Raw genomic sequence first — 13,893 nt, forward strand, 5'->3', positions numbered from 1 at the left:
TGTCAGTCTCATACCTTATATGGAAATGGGACCATTTCATTCCGGAACTGACGGGGGCGCTAGTGACACTATTTCCTGTACCGACCGTTTCATAATAATTATAATAATAATAATAAGGTATTTTATTTGACAACGCCTTTCAAAACACCCAAGAACACTTTCAACATTAAAAATACTAATTAAACAGTAAAGAAATGGCTACAAAACGTGATATGTCACGGGGCATGTCTGTCACGTGGTATGTCCCTTTTTTATTTTGAAATCTTTATTTAAAATTATATTAGTAACAAACAATCTAAAATAAGCAACAATAAGGAATCATTATGGAGATGTATTTATCTATCCTTACACCCTATATATGTCTAACAAAAGTCATAAAAAATAAAATAAAATCAATATTTTGGAGACAAATGTACATTACATTAAGAGCACATTTATCCATCCATTAATTTTTATGAATTATCCTCAAGTGGGGTCATGAAGGCTGCTGACAGATCCCAGTCCATCGCTGATTAAGAAAACAGATATAAACAAATACATGCTGGTGCTGAAGTTCAAATAATATATTTTGATGTTGTGAACGGTACTCTTAAAATAAATAAGTTAAAATCTAAAATATAATAGCCTTTGGCTTATTTAATAAGAACTAGATGGAAAAGAGGTTTGGTCTGTAAAACATTTAGTCGACAATTTTGGCCAACTTAGTACGTCCATTCACTGTAGTATATCGTTAGATTGGATCATCTGTGATCGATTGGTTTACCCTATGAGAAGCGCATCACTCAGTGTTCGATATGTTTGGGCTGGTGCCCAGTGTTGTTGTTGGCGAGCTGCAATAAAAGTTACATGCAAAGTGCCTCACCAGAAATAAGCCTCACCGTTTATTTTATTTAGTGTAAGAAGTACACGACATGGTGTCAGAAGAGGTCTTTTCTTACTCCACATGAGCCACGAGACTACAATAGTTTTCGTTAAATCCTCCGCTGTGGAAAAAAAAGTTTAGTTAAACGTCCGAGTGACCGAACGTTAGCGTTAGCCAGAGCTAAGCTACAATGGATCAGTTCAAGCCTCCAGCCCCGCTAGTGCTAACCGGCAACATCAGTGAGAATTGGCGCCGATGGGAGCAACGTTTTCAGCTGTACATGACGGCTACGGGAGCAAACACGAAAGCTGAACCGGTGAAGATGGCTATCATGCTGCACACGGTCGGCGAGGAAGCGCTAGAAATATACAACACCCTGGATGTGTTTGTGGAACCGGGTGAGGATGGACAGCCTGGTGAGCTAACAATGAAGGACGTCTTGGATGCGTTCAGAAAGTACTGCATCCCGAAAAAAAACATTGTGTTCGAGCGTCACCAATTCTGGTCGCTCCCCATGTCTGAGGGAGCCAATGTAGATCAGTTCATGACTGAACTTCGTCAAAAATGTAAGAACTGTGAGTTTGGACTAACAGAGAATGACATGCTCAGGGATAAGCTCGTCTTTTCTGTCCCAGACGCTCGCGTGAAAGAGCGATTACTGCGAGAAACGGACTTAACTCTGGATAAAGCTGTCGACATCTGTAGAGCAGCTGAAGTCACTAAATTACAGATGCGAGCTATGAGATCAGCTCAGCCTGAGGCGTCCGTGGAAGCTCTCCACAAGGTGTCTCCCAGCTACGAGAAGGGGAGAGTTTCCATGAAAAAAATGTCACGACCACATGAGAGAAAGACACAGGCAGCAAACAGAAATGTCAACACATGCAGAAAATGCGGCGGGGTGCATAAACCTCGTCAGTGTCCAGCGTTCGGTGTGATCTGCCACAACTGCAATAAGAAGAACCACTATGCAAAGATGTGTGCATCAATAAAAGACAGAGGAGCTACTGCCCGGGGCGTGCACGAGCTTGAGGTGGAGTCACTGTTTATATCAACAATGTCCTGTGTTGAACCCAAACGCACTCAGCAGGATAATTCGTGGTACACAACAGCCAACATCAAAAACACAGAGGTTGAGTTTAAATTGGACACTGGGGCAGATGCGAATGTGCTTCCTCTGAGCATGTTGCAGAAGATTCCGGGTCCTCATCAGCTGCAACCCACACGCATCGCTCTAGTTGCCTATGGAGGAACACGTCTGAAGCCAGAGGGCACCGTGAGACTTATCTGTGATGTGGGCAGGACGATGTCAGATCTTCTGTTCTTCGTCACTAAGCACTCCTCCACTCCGATCCTGGGCCGAGATGCATGTGAACAGCTGCAGCTGGTGAAAAGAATGCAAACCATCGCGGTCAAAACACCAGCCACAAAAGAGGAGCTAGTGGACGCCTACCCCTCTGTCTTCAGTGGGCTGGGACAGTTTCCAGGGGTGCATCACATCCACACAGACCCACATGTGACCCCAGTTGTGCACGGCTGTAGGAAAATCCCCATCGCTGTCATGGACCGGCTAAAAACCACACTAGGAGACCTCGTCGAAAGAGATGTCATCGCACCAGTGACGGAGCCTACAGAGTGGGTAAATAGCCTTGTCATCACAGAAAAAAAAAACGGGTCGCTCAGGGTGTGTTTGGACCCTCGTGACCTTAATGAGGCGATTAAGAGACAACACTTCTCAATACCAACCCCAGAAGAAGTACTCCACCGCCTGTCAGGAAAAACCATCTTCTCCATTCTAGATGAAAAGGACGGATACTGGCAAGTGAAGCTGGACCAGCCCTCCTCGATGCTCTGCACATTCAGCACGCCGTGGGGCAGGTTTCGCTTTAAGAGACTTCCTTTTGGCATAAAGTCCGCCAGTGAGGTCTTTCAACAAAAGAACTGTGACACATTCGGCAGCATAGAAGGTGTGCACATCATTGCAGACGACATGATCATCGCCGCTGCATCTGAGGAGGAGCATGATGCTATTCTGCAGAAAGTAATGGACACTGCACTAAAAAACAACATCAAATTCAACAAGGAGAAAGTTCAATACAAAGTGGACTCAGTCAAATATATGGGCCATGTAGTCACCTCGAAGGGAGTGAAGCCGGACGAGTCCAAGGTATTCGCCATCAGAGACTGCTGGGAATGACAAGGTACCTCTGCCAATACATCCCAAATGAAGCCACGATCACAAGCCCGCTCAGAGAGCTGCTTCGAAAGGACGCTGCGTGGCACTGGGGCAACCAACACACTGCTGCAGTGGACAAGCTTAAGACCGCCCTCATGCAAGCCCCAGTACTCCAGTTCTATGACCGGAGCAAGCCACTCGTCATACAGTGCGACGCATCGAAAGACGGACTCGGTGCCTGTCTGCTGCAGGAAGGTAGGCCACTGTCATACGCATCACGAGCACTCACAGACTCTGAGAAGAATTATGCTCAGATAGAGAAAGAACTGCTGGCAATAGCTTTCGCCACCAAACGTTTTCACCAGTATGTGTATGGCAACACAGTGACTGTACAATCTGACCATAAGCCCCTAGAAGTCATTTTCAAAAAACATCTGAGCAAAGCACCTGCACGACTCCAGCGCATGCTACTGCAGCTCCAACGCTATGACCTGAAAATCATCCACACAGCCGGCAAGGACATGCATGTTGCTGATACCTTGTCCCGTGCTGTTGTCAGTGACAGCAAGGACGACGTGAAAGAGGATCTGTTTGAGGAGAGAGTAGTGCATGCAATGGAGGCCACAGACGCACTCGACGCAGACATGCTATCAAAGCTCAAAGGGGCCACGGCGACAGACAGCACACTGCAACAAGTGATAGAGTTACACAAGAGAGGCTGGCCACGACAACGGCGCAGTGTTCCCACCAGTCTACACCAATACTGGTCAATGAGACACAACATCAGCATCAGGGATGGCATCCTGATGACTGGTGACAGGATTGTGATCCCACAGAGTGTGAAGCAGCTGATGCTTGACAGACTGCACCTCGCACATCAGGGGATACAGCGGACAAAAGCACAAGCAAGAAAGGTGATGTACTGGCCAGGCATGAAACACGACATCGAAAACCTGGTGGAGAAATGCCGCCCATGCCAACAGCTCCAGCCACAGAATCACAAAGAACCCCTGATTCCACACGAGGTACCTGAACTGCCATGGCTGAAGCTTGGTGCAGACATTTTTGAGCTACACGGACAGTCATATCTCCTGATGGTGGATTACATGTCAAAATACCCAGAAGTGCTCCACATACCTGACAAAACTGCCCACACAGTCATACGCCAAATGAAGACCATATTCGCAAGACATGGGATCCCAAAAGAGCTGGTGAGCGATCACGTCCCATTCGCCAGTTCTGAAATGCGACAGTTTACGTCGTCATGGGGCATAAAACTTGTCCACTCCAGCCCTGGGTATCCACAGTCAAACGGCTTAGCAGAGAGAATGGTAAAGACTGTAAAACAGGCACTTAAAAAGGCGACACAAGCCGGCACAGACCCGCACCTAGCTCTCCTGTCTCTGCGCAACACTCCAGTGACTGGCACAGAGTTTTCACCAGCACAGGTCCTGATGGGAAGAGTACTGCGGAGCACCCTGCCGACGTCCACAGCTGTTCTGCAACCAGCTGTGCCCCGCGGGTTCCACTCGCGGCTGAAACACCTACAAGCCAGGCAAGTGCACTACTACAACCACAACACAAAGCCACTGCCAGAGTATGCTCCTGGTACCACAGTGCACATGTCAACACGTCGTGGTTGGGAACCAGCAACGGTCCTGAGCAAAAGAGAGGAGCCACGTGCATACAACGTCCAGACACCCAGTGGTGTCACGTTCCGAAGAAATCGACGTCATCTAAGGAGAATCCACCCCAGTCTTCATCGAGAGGACAATGATGAACTTCTAGATCACCCCATCGCTTCACAGAGAGAGGACAGTGCATCACAGGCCCAGCGAGACCAATGCTCACCAGCCTGTGAACCATCCAGTCCCACTCCAGCTCCGACCACCTACAGAACAAGGAGTGGGAGGCTCGTGAAGATTCCTTCAAGGTTCAGGGACTATGAGTTGAAATAATACTTAAGTCCTGCCTGCAGATAAGTCATGGTCGGACTTTGTTTACATTTTTCTTGGTCCTGTTTGATGGGCTAATTTTGGTTACTTACATATTCTTTGTTCCACAGTGTGACTGAGCTGAAAACAAGAGAGACAAAAGGCACACGGGAAAAAAAAAAATGAAAAAAAAAAAAAAAAAAAGGATATGTATGAATGTGATTTAAAAGTTGTTTTTACAGTGTAAGGCTGTCGATTACAACGGTTAATTCAAATGTTACTTCTTCTTACAATGTTACTTTAAAGATCTAGAGTTACAGTGAAGTTAAATATGATTCTCGTGCTTAAAAAGGGAGGATGTAGTATATCGTTAGATTGGATCATCTGTGATCGATTGGTTTACCCTATGAGAAGCGCATCACTCAGTGTTCGATATGTTTGGGCTGGTGCCCAGTGTTGTTGTTGGCGAGCTGCAATAAAAGTTACATGCAAAGTGCCTCACCAGAAATAAGCCTCACCGTTTATTTTATTTAGTGTAAGAAGTACACGACATTCACGGTGCACTTTTGTTGTTTATTTGCCAAATATTTTTTCTTATTATTCTCATTGTGAATATAATTTACAAACAAACCAAAGGACTTTTGAACTTTTAACAAGTGCCATTCGGTAAATAGACTATACTTGGTTGCAGGTGACCTGGCTCAATTATTATCATTATTGACCATAATGTCTCCTATAAGGACTCCAGCTCAACTAGTAAACTGACTGGTGTCCCACTATTCCATTTAGAAATACCATATTAATTTTATTAATTGCAATAAATTCATAAACTGCACTCCAAAAACATGAATATCCAATTGTAGCAAAACCCAAAGTGATTAATTAAAACCTTAAATGTAGCTTCAACCTGGAAAGACTCGCACAGAAAGTAGGTTTTAGAAAGTTCATTTGACAATAATCTTCAACTTTCTGATCCTGGCAGTAGACACTGTACTGGTAACCACCAGAGAATTATCTTTTTTCTACATGAAAACATTTTTGAATAAAGTCTGTCTTCATCTCACCTGCTCAGCCAATCACCTGCTCAGGTGCCTCCCTCCCAGCCTAACGGCGCCGGTCTCAAGTCCTTCACCCTTCATAAAGTCCAGCTTGATGTGTGCAACTGCTCCTCACCTGAGCTTCCATCACCTCCACCCTGATTACACCTTCGCTTTGCTCGTTTAATCTTATGTTTGTATCTGAACAATATGTTTCTGCAACTTATTTTTTATTACATAAAACAAGTTGATTCTAACTGTTAAAACATAAACAACTTGTCTGTATGTCAGGTTTGTAAAGAAAATTTGTATTGATTCCAGTCATTGTTCAAAATTGTATAGGAAACATTGTATATTGCAAGTTATTAGCTTTGCTTGCATTTAAAATTTTCCAACAAGATTTTCCAATTGTTAAACAACGCTGTTACAATATATTTACTACTTTATTGATTCTACTGTCTCTCCAACAAATTACAGCCACAATGTAACTTTGTGGAAACGACACCATTTCTATGAAAACTAAATTATGTAAATCAACTGAGCTACAACAAAAGGAACTTTCAAAAATTTAAATAATATTGAAAGAACACATTATGAAAAAGGAGGACTGCACAAGTCAAAAGGTAAATATTCTTTATCAGAAACGATTTCAAATGGCATGTCACAAAAAAAAACTAACAATATGTGACAGATTGTGGAAAGCAACTTATATTTTCTTTGAATTCAATGTTGGCACTCAGGGCAAAGTCCAGGTATGCCATCACAGTAGTAACGAGGGTACTCTCCTCTCCTCTGCATCTGACAATAAAAAAATAAAAAAACAAACAAAATAAAAAACAGGTGCATTGGAAGACTGTCATACAGGAAGAATGGATGATACATATGATTATGAATGAATCTTACCTGTAAGATTGGCGGTATCCTTTCTACCTGCATGGTGAAGAGCATTAAACAATAATTAATACTTTATATCTCTCAGTATCTTATCCTTTCATCTCTAATGATATAAAAAAAGTTGTCCAAATAATGAATTTTAATAAAAAAATAAAAATAAAAAAATAATTTAGGGTTTTAGTCTCATTTGCACATAAAGATACACAAATCAAAATTACTAGTTATGTGTAAATTTAAAAAATGAACCTCAATTTGTGCCTCGGCTCCTTTGGCATAGGTGTGGTCATCAGCACACAGAGTCTGTAAAAATACAGATATGTTCTAAGTGAAAGATGAATGCAAGTCCAAATAACATCAAAACTGATTCAACCCTTTTAATTCTTCTATCCTGATTTTCTTTCAGACTTAAAAAAATAAGCATAGAACAAAAGTACACTGTGAATGGACATAATACAAATTCCATGACTTAAAACAACAAAGTGATGAATTTTAGCTACAGCTTACCTCACTTTTTGCCCTCTCATCAACTTTTTTCCGCTTTCTCTCCTTTTGTAGTTCTTCTCTGGACCTTTTAAAAAGGACAAATTGAAGGTTTTCTTAAAAAACTGAATCTAGAAAAGTGTATTAATTTACTATGTGAAAAAAATTTTAAGAAGGTAAAATTACCTTTTGTTGATTTTGTGGGTTTTGCATTATGGATCGTGTGCCGAACACCAGTGCAAAAACTTTTCAAACTTCTTTCTTTCTTCTTCCTTTCCTCTTAACCCCGCGTCTTTAAGGCATTTATACTAGTGATTATGAAAATAGCGCCCCCTTCATTTCCGGAATGCAATAGTCTCATTTCCAAATAAGGTATGGGACTGACGGAAAGGTCTGTCCCCGCCCCTTTCTGTTTGCTGCAGCCATAGATATCCATAATAAAGGCTAGATGTCTTACGGCGGAGTCTCAAACGTCATCACCGGCGGCCATCTTGCCTCAGGCAGGCTTTCTGTTGTGCTCTGTGGTACCTAATGTAAGGTGAGTGATCAGCACGAACACAAATACTCTTACCTCACTGAATTCTTGACGGATTTACAAACAGTTTGGTTTCTTACAAACATTATGAACGTGGCTATAATTCTAGATGCTTGAACATGTCGAAATTGCAGATTTTCTTGTCGAAAAATGACTTAATCGCGCAGCATAGTTGTGCATCATGGCTACTTGCGCAAGTTATCAAGGCTGAGATTATTAGTCAATTATATAGGTTTTACTGACACCAATAACGATTGTATGACAATTAATCTTTGGTGTAAATTACAATCTTTGTGGATGTGGTTGTAGTTATTAGTTGGCTAATAACAATAATCTGAGTGTTGTTGTATTTTCATTATTAGCCTAACGTTAGCTTGCTAATAACAAGAAGCTGCGAAGGGAGACCTAACGTTAGTAAGTTAGCAGCTAACGTTACTGTTTAGCTAGCTGCTAACGTTAACAAGCAACTTTACATCAGTGGAAGAGGCAGAATTTAACATGATTTCCAATCGATTTGGTCTGTCAACACATCTTACATTATGTTACAGGAATTTGCTGGGTTTATTAAAAGGAAGATGCCAGACTTTTGCTATGACATAATAGTATTACAAGACTGTTGTTGACTCAAAGCTTTTATAAGTTTGTATTAGTTTCATTTGGACAACTTAAAGATGGCCAAACATTTTCAACTTTCCAGCTCATCTTCAAAGGGCATGTGTATCATTGAAATTTAATCACATATTGATATACCAATCTTATATACTGTGAATTGTTGTTGGTCACTTTTGTTTTTGTTTCTGCAGGTTATATAATGTGTAAGCAGGAGGAGAAGATCTTCCATCCCCGTTTGCTGACATTCCTGCACTAGTACATGACCACAGCTACCTTCCTGTCCGCTTTGATGGCCTTGTGGACAACGCTCTCTTGTACATTACACAGAAGCTCAATAAAACCGTCCTTTTCAAAGGGCATTAGCCAAGCTATGTTTTTTGGGTCATTTTTTAAATCTCTGTCTTCCATGTGTATACCATCACAGTAGTGTAGGTGGGGATTTCAACATGCTACATCTATATATACTTGTGAAGGGGACTATTGTACCAATTTTAATAGCAAATAAATGTCACTTTTATAACGGTTTAAAAATAGGAACTTTTGTGTAATTACCCCTGATATATAATCCGAATAGTCTACATGAAACTTCAAAGTGTTACCTTTAATTTGAAACCTGGATTATGCTTCTACACCAAGAGGTTGCCACACAATAAGCCTTTTCTGTCAGTATTCCATATTTTATTATAACAATAATATTCATATTATAAAAGTATGTATGTAAATATAAATAAATTAGGACTGTGAAATAATTAATCACACCCAAATAAAAGTGTTTATATATATATATATATATATATATATATATATATATATATAGATATATATATATATATATATATATATATATATATATATGTATATATACATATTTATAGGCCTATATATATATACATATTTTTATATATATATATACACATATTTATATATATATATTTATATATATATAGATATCTATAGATATATCTATATATCATGTTGCCATTCAGTACACTGAGTTTTAACAGCATATATTGATTTAACATAAATACCTTGTGCATGTGTATATTTATTGCACCTGTAGGTTCTATTCAATGTTCTTTTCATATGAAATTCCATGGTTAATTATAACCATGGAATAATTATAACCATGGAATTTCATATGAAAAGAACATTGAATAGAACATACAGGTGCAATAAATATACACATGCACAAGGTATTTATGTTAAATCAATATATGCTATTAAAACTCAGTGTACAGAATGGCACCCATATATATGTGGTCCCAGAAATATATATATATATATACATTGTATATATAATATATATATATATATATATATATATATAATATATATATATATATATATTGTATACATATAAAATATATATATATATTGTATACATATAAAATATATATATATATAATATAAATAATATATATATATATATAATATAAATAATATATATATATAATATATATATATATTGTATACATATAAAATATATATATATATATATAATATAAATAATATATATATGTATAATATAAATAATATATATATACATATATATATATATATATATATATACATATATATATATATATATATATATATACATATATATATATATATATATATATATATATATTGTATATATATATATATAAACCAAACTGTTTGTAAATCCGTCAAGAATTCAATGAGATAAGAGTATTTGTGTTCGTGCTGATCACTCACCTTACATTAAGTACCACAGAGCACACCAGAAAGCCTGCCTGTGGTAAGATGGCCGCCCGGTGATGCCGTTTGAGACTCCGCCGTAAGACATCTAGCCTTTATTATGGATATCCAAGGCTGCAGCGAGGTCCTTCTCCTCTCCTTCCCCTTAGACACCGCTCCCTCTTCTTCTTCTTTGATATTTTTGGCGGTTGGCAAACAACAGATAGATGCATTTCCGCCATCTACTGGAATGGAGTGTGGACCAGAATGACTCTCAGGAATTAAATTCTATTATATAAATGTGTTATTTTTAGATATCGAAATACTATACTGTAAATATTACTATCTGAATAACTTCTGAATAATTGAAATTAATCTAATTTAACTTTTACTTTACTCAAATTTTGAATGAATTGCTTTCTCTCCTCCTCATATTTGTTACAGTATAACATCACATACTCAACTGTTTCATCTACCCCACAATATTCACATTTCCCATTGTTTCTTCTCTTCTTGTTCTTTCTGTTCTTCTCATTTCTCCAATTTTCTTTTGAATTTTATAAAACCAACGTCCTTTATTTCCTTTCTCCCATTCGTTTTGCCATTTATCCTTTATTTTCTGTTTAATTAACATTTTAACTTCAGATTTGCTAAAATTAACAAATAAATCCACTGACACATTTTTAGCAGCTTCTTTTGCTGCCTTATCTACTTGTTCATTTCCTTTAATTCCATAATGTGCCGGTATCCATACAAAATTTATAACTAAACCCATCATATTTATTCTATATAGTGTCTGTCAGTGTTTTTTTTTCTTTTACAGAGGTCTATTTGGTATTTAACTTTGCTTTGTAAACTATAGCAATCATTAATAACTATGCACTGATTCTGATAAAGCGTTCACAGTTTTTTTTTCCCAGTATAAGTATTATAGTCCATTTTTTAGGGCTGTGGGTGAATTTTACAATACGGCATCTGGGGTTTTACACTGTAGCTGCTTCTTACTTATGACTTTTAATTGTTAGTTTTTTTTTACTTATTTTGCTATATGTTTGTCAAAGTTTGGTTATATCTGGGAATAAAACTTAACATCTGACTCTCAGGGTTACTTTTGTATTAAATTTCTAATAGGGCGCACCACACCAAAGGGCGCGCCGCACATTTTGAGGGGAAAAAAAGACGTTTATATGCGCCTTTTAGTCGTGAAAATACAGTACTCTAATAAGTACATGTAGGGCGTTGATGAAACCTACCTGCAGTATCTGTCTGCGCTGCTTGATTACTAGAGAAGGCAGCACACTTTCGGCTGAGACTGCAGATTGCGGCGAGTCAGCGGGCTGATCCGAAGTCTCCGACATCTGCGTGGAAGTCTCGTCCAGGTCCGTCGTCTCGACTCCAGATTCAATCGAGCTCGTAGCAGGCGATCCACCCCAGATCTCCTCACAGAGTTCAAAAAACAAGAGCACCACACGCCCAAAGCCACTCTTTCGTCCACTGTCCACCGCTGCTCTGTATTTTCCCCTGATATTTTTTAATCTTTGCGGTCAGTTGTGCTTTTGTAATTGCTGTGGAGTCATGAGGAAAGTCACGGTCTGTAGAGTCACGTGGATATTGCTCCTGGAAAGCCGACATATCGCTGTATTTTGACTGACACGTCTCCCAATCGACACTTTCTTGTAGTCTTTTGACTTTATAATCAAGTGTAACTCGAAGCAGCAGTTCCACTTCATCATCTGTCCAACCAAGACTTGTAGATGTTCGCCCAGTCGTACTTGCCGCCATCTTTTCTATTTGGTTCTTTTTCTAGGGGTTTTCCGGTTTGGTTGTTGTAGTGCGCATACCCAACATTTCGTCGCCTATTTTTGCTTTGGCACCACAGCGCCACTTACAGGCCTGGCATACATTTTGCAGCGTTTTCATGCATTCGTGTGGACGATCACATTTATTTTACGTCTCCGTCTTTACGGCAAACGTTTTGGAAAATATCAGCGTTTCGTTTTCGTTTTGACTTCGTGTGGACAGGGCCTAAGGCCCATCTATGATGTTGTAAACTGTTAATAAAAGGCTTTGCTATGAAGGGATCTGTGTGAGAAGGTGCTGGTTTCTGAGCCAACACCTTTTCTCCGCTTCTGTAGAGGCTGACGTCAAAAACCCTGTCTCTGTGTTGATTATTTCCTTTTAATCTTTTAAACTCACATTTCTCTGGATTAAAACCCAACAGACATCTGTCCACTTAGACCCCAACCTGTCCATCATCATCAGACCAAAGAGCTGTGAGGAACCAGAGATAGTAGACCTGCTACAGGACGACAGTTCAGCAGCCCGCTGAGAGGAAAACATCTGCTGGGAGAAACTCTAGATGAGCATCAGCTGCATCATCCTGGGGCTCTAGATCCTGTTCCTCACAGCTGAAGTGTTCCTACGATGTACTCTAGACCTGAGACAGCTGATGGATCAGATCCGTATTTCCCCACAGATTCCATGCAGCGTATCAATGGAAACGACATTTACTGCTGAAATGAGTCCATTCTTCACTGAGATAAAAGGAAATGTGTCATCATGTGGGAAAGCTTCCTTTTAAATCCTAACATTTTAATCTCCAATCAGTTTTAGGATTTTCTTTTCTTTGTGTTGAAGGTTGAGCTTCAGATAATAACAACTAGATGCTGCTTCACTTAAAGGAATAGTACACCCAAAACATGATTAGCCTTCATTTTCTACTCACCCCCATGCTGAACAACACTCTGGAGTACTTTTTTGATATCTCAAATGCATCTGGAGATCTGGGAGGCTTCTTGCTGTCTGCTGACATTCAAATAATGGAGGTCTATGGCGCCCGAGGCAGAAAGGTCCATAAAAGTACACAAAAAACGTTTCAATATTCCTCCATACTGCTCGTCCAATGTATTCCAAGTGTCCTGAGTGGGTAGTATCTAGAATTTACTCGAAACAAAGTCATTTAGAACGTTTTTAGAGCATAAACAGTAGTGTATAGGATTTCCTGAAAGCGCGCACCTGCGCGATCACGACGCTACGGAAGCCGGCAGACCTTTAAAGGCTTTAAATCTTTCTTTTCTCATTTCCACCAATCAGTTACAGTCTTGGATGTTTTGATCTGAATCCTTCCTCATGTTGCTCCTTTTTTCCAATGCTGTTCTGATGTCTGAGAGCGACTCGTTTTGATAGCATCTCCTTAAATAAAAATCCGGCACTTTACTCCCGACCAGCTCACAGAGCCTTTCACTCTCTCCATTTACGACATTTTTAGTTTGATAGCAGAGGTACGATTACCTAGCGGCACAGAAACTGGGGATCGACGTAATGAGTAAGGCTGTGTTTAAAAAAAAAAAGATTTCACAATTTAGATTCTAAATTGTGTTTGTCTAAACGTGTTTGGATAGATTTAGATAGATTCTCATTAACTGCTAAAGATTGATATAATCAAAGACTGATTTAACAGAGTATGCATTTTTCATTGTCCTTGAGTACCATTACTTTATTAGCTAACGGCTACAACACTTCTTTTAAACTAGCAATCCACTTTAAGACCAGAACAAACCAAAAATAGATGTTACAGCTGCTGACTACTATCAGATGATACTGGCTTACTTTTGACCGTATATAATGTAGCTAGCTAGGGTAACCCCTAAAAGCTAATGCTAGCT

The 13,893-nt window shown here is 39.4% G+C and overlaps 1 long non-coding RNA gene across 1 annotated transcript; it reads right to left on the reverse strand.

The window, feature by feature from the left end:
- Positions 1–6,622: 6,622 nt before the first annotated feature.
- LOC119778823 lies at positions 6,623–7,743 on the reverse strand. Its single transcript, XR_005280138.1, has 5 exons — positions 7,567–7,743; positions 7,405–7,468; positions 7,147–7,200; positions 6,910–6,936; positions 6,623–6,804 (listed from the first exon to the last, which is right to left on the reverse strand). It is a non-coding gene; the product is annotated as an uncharacterized LOC119778823 (long non-coding RNA).
- Between the last annotated feature and the right edge of the window lie 6,150 nt (positions 7,744–13,893).

Source organism: Cyprinodon tularosa, unplaced genomic scaffold, assembly GCF_016077235.1.
Source record: "Cyprinodon tularosa strain WSP-4 unplaced genomic scaffold, ASM1607723v1 ctg1395, whole genome shotgun sequence".
In the NCBI taxonomy this organism is placed as follows: Eukaryota; Metazoa; Chordata; class Actinopteri; order Cyprinodontiformes; family Cyprinodontidae; genus Cyprinodon; species Cyprinodon tularosa.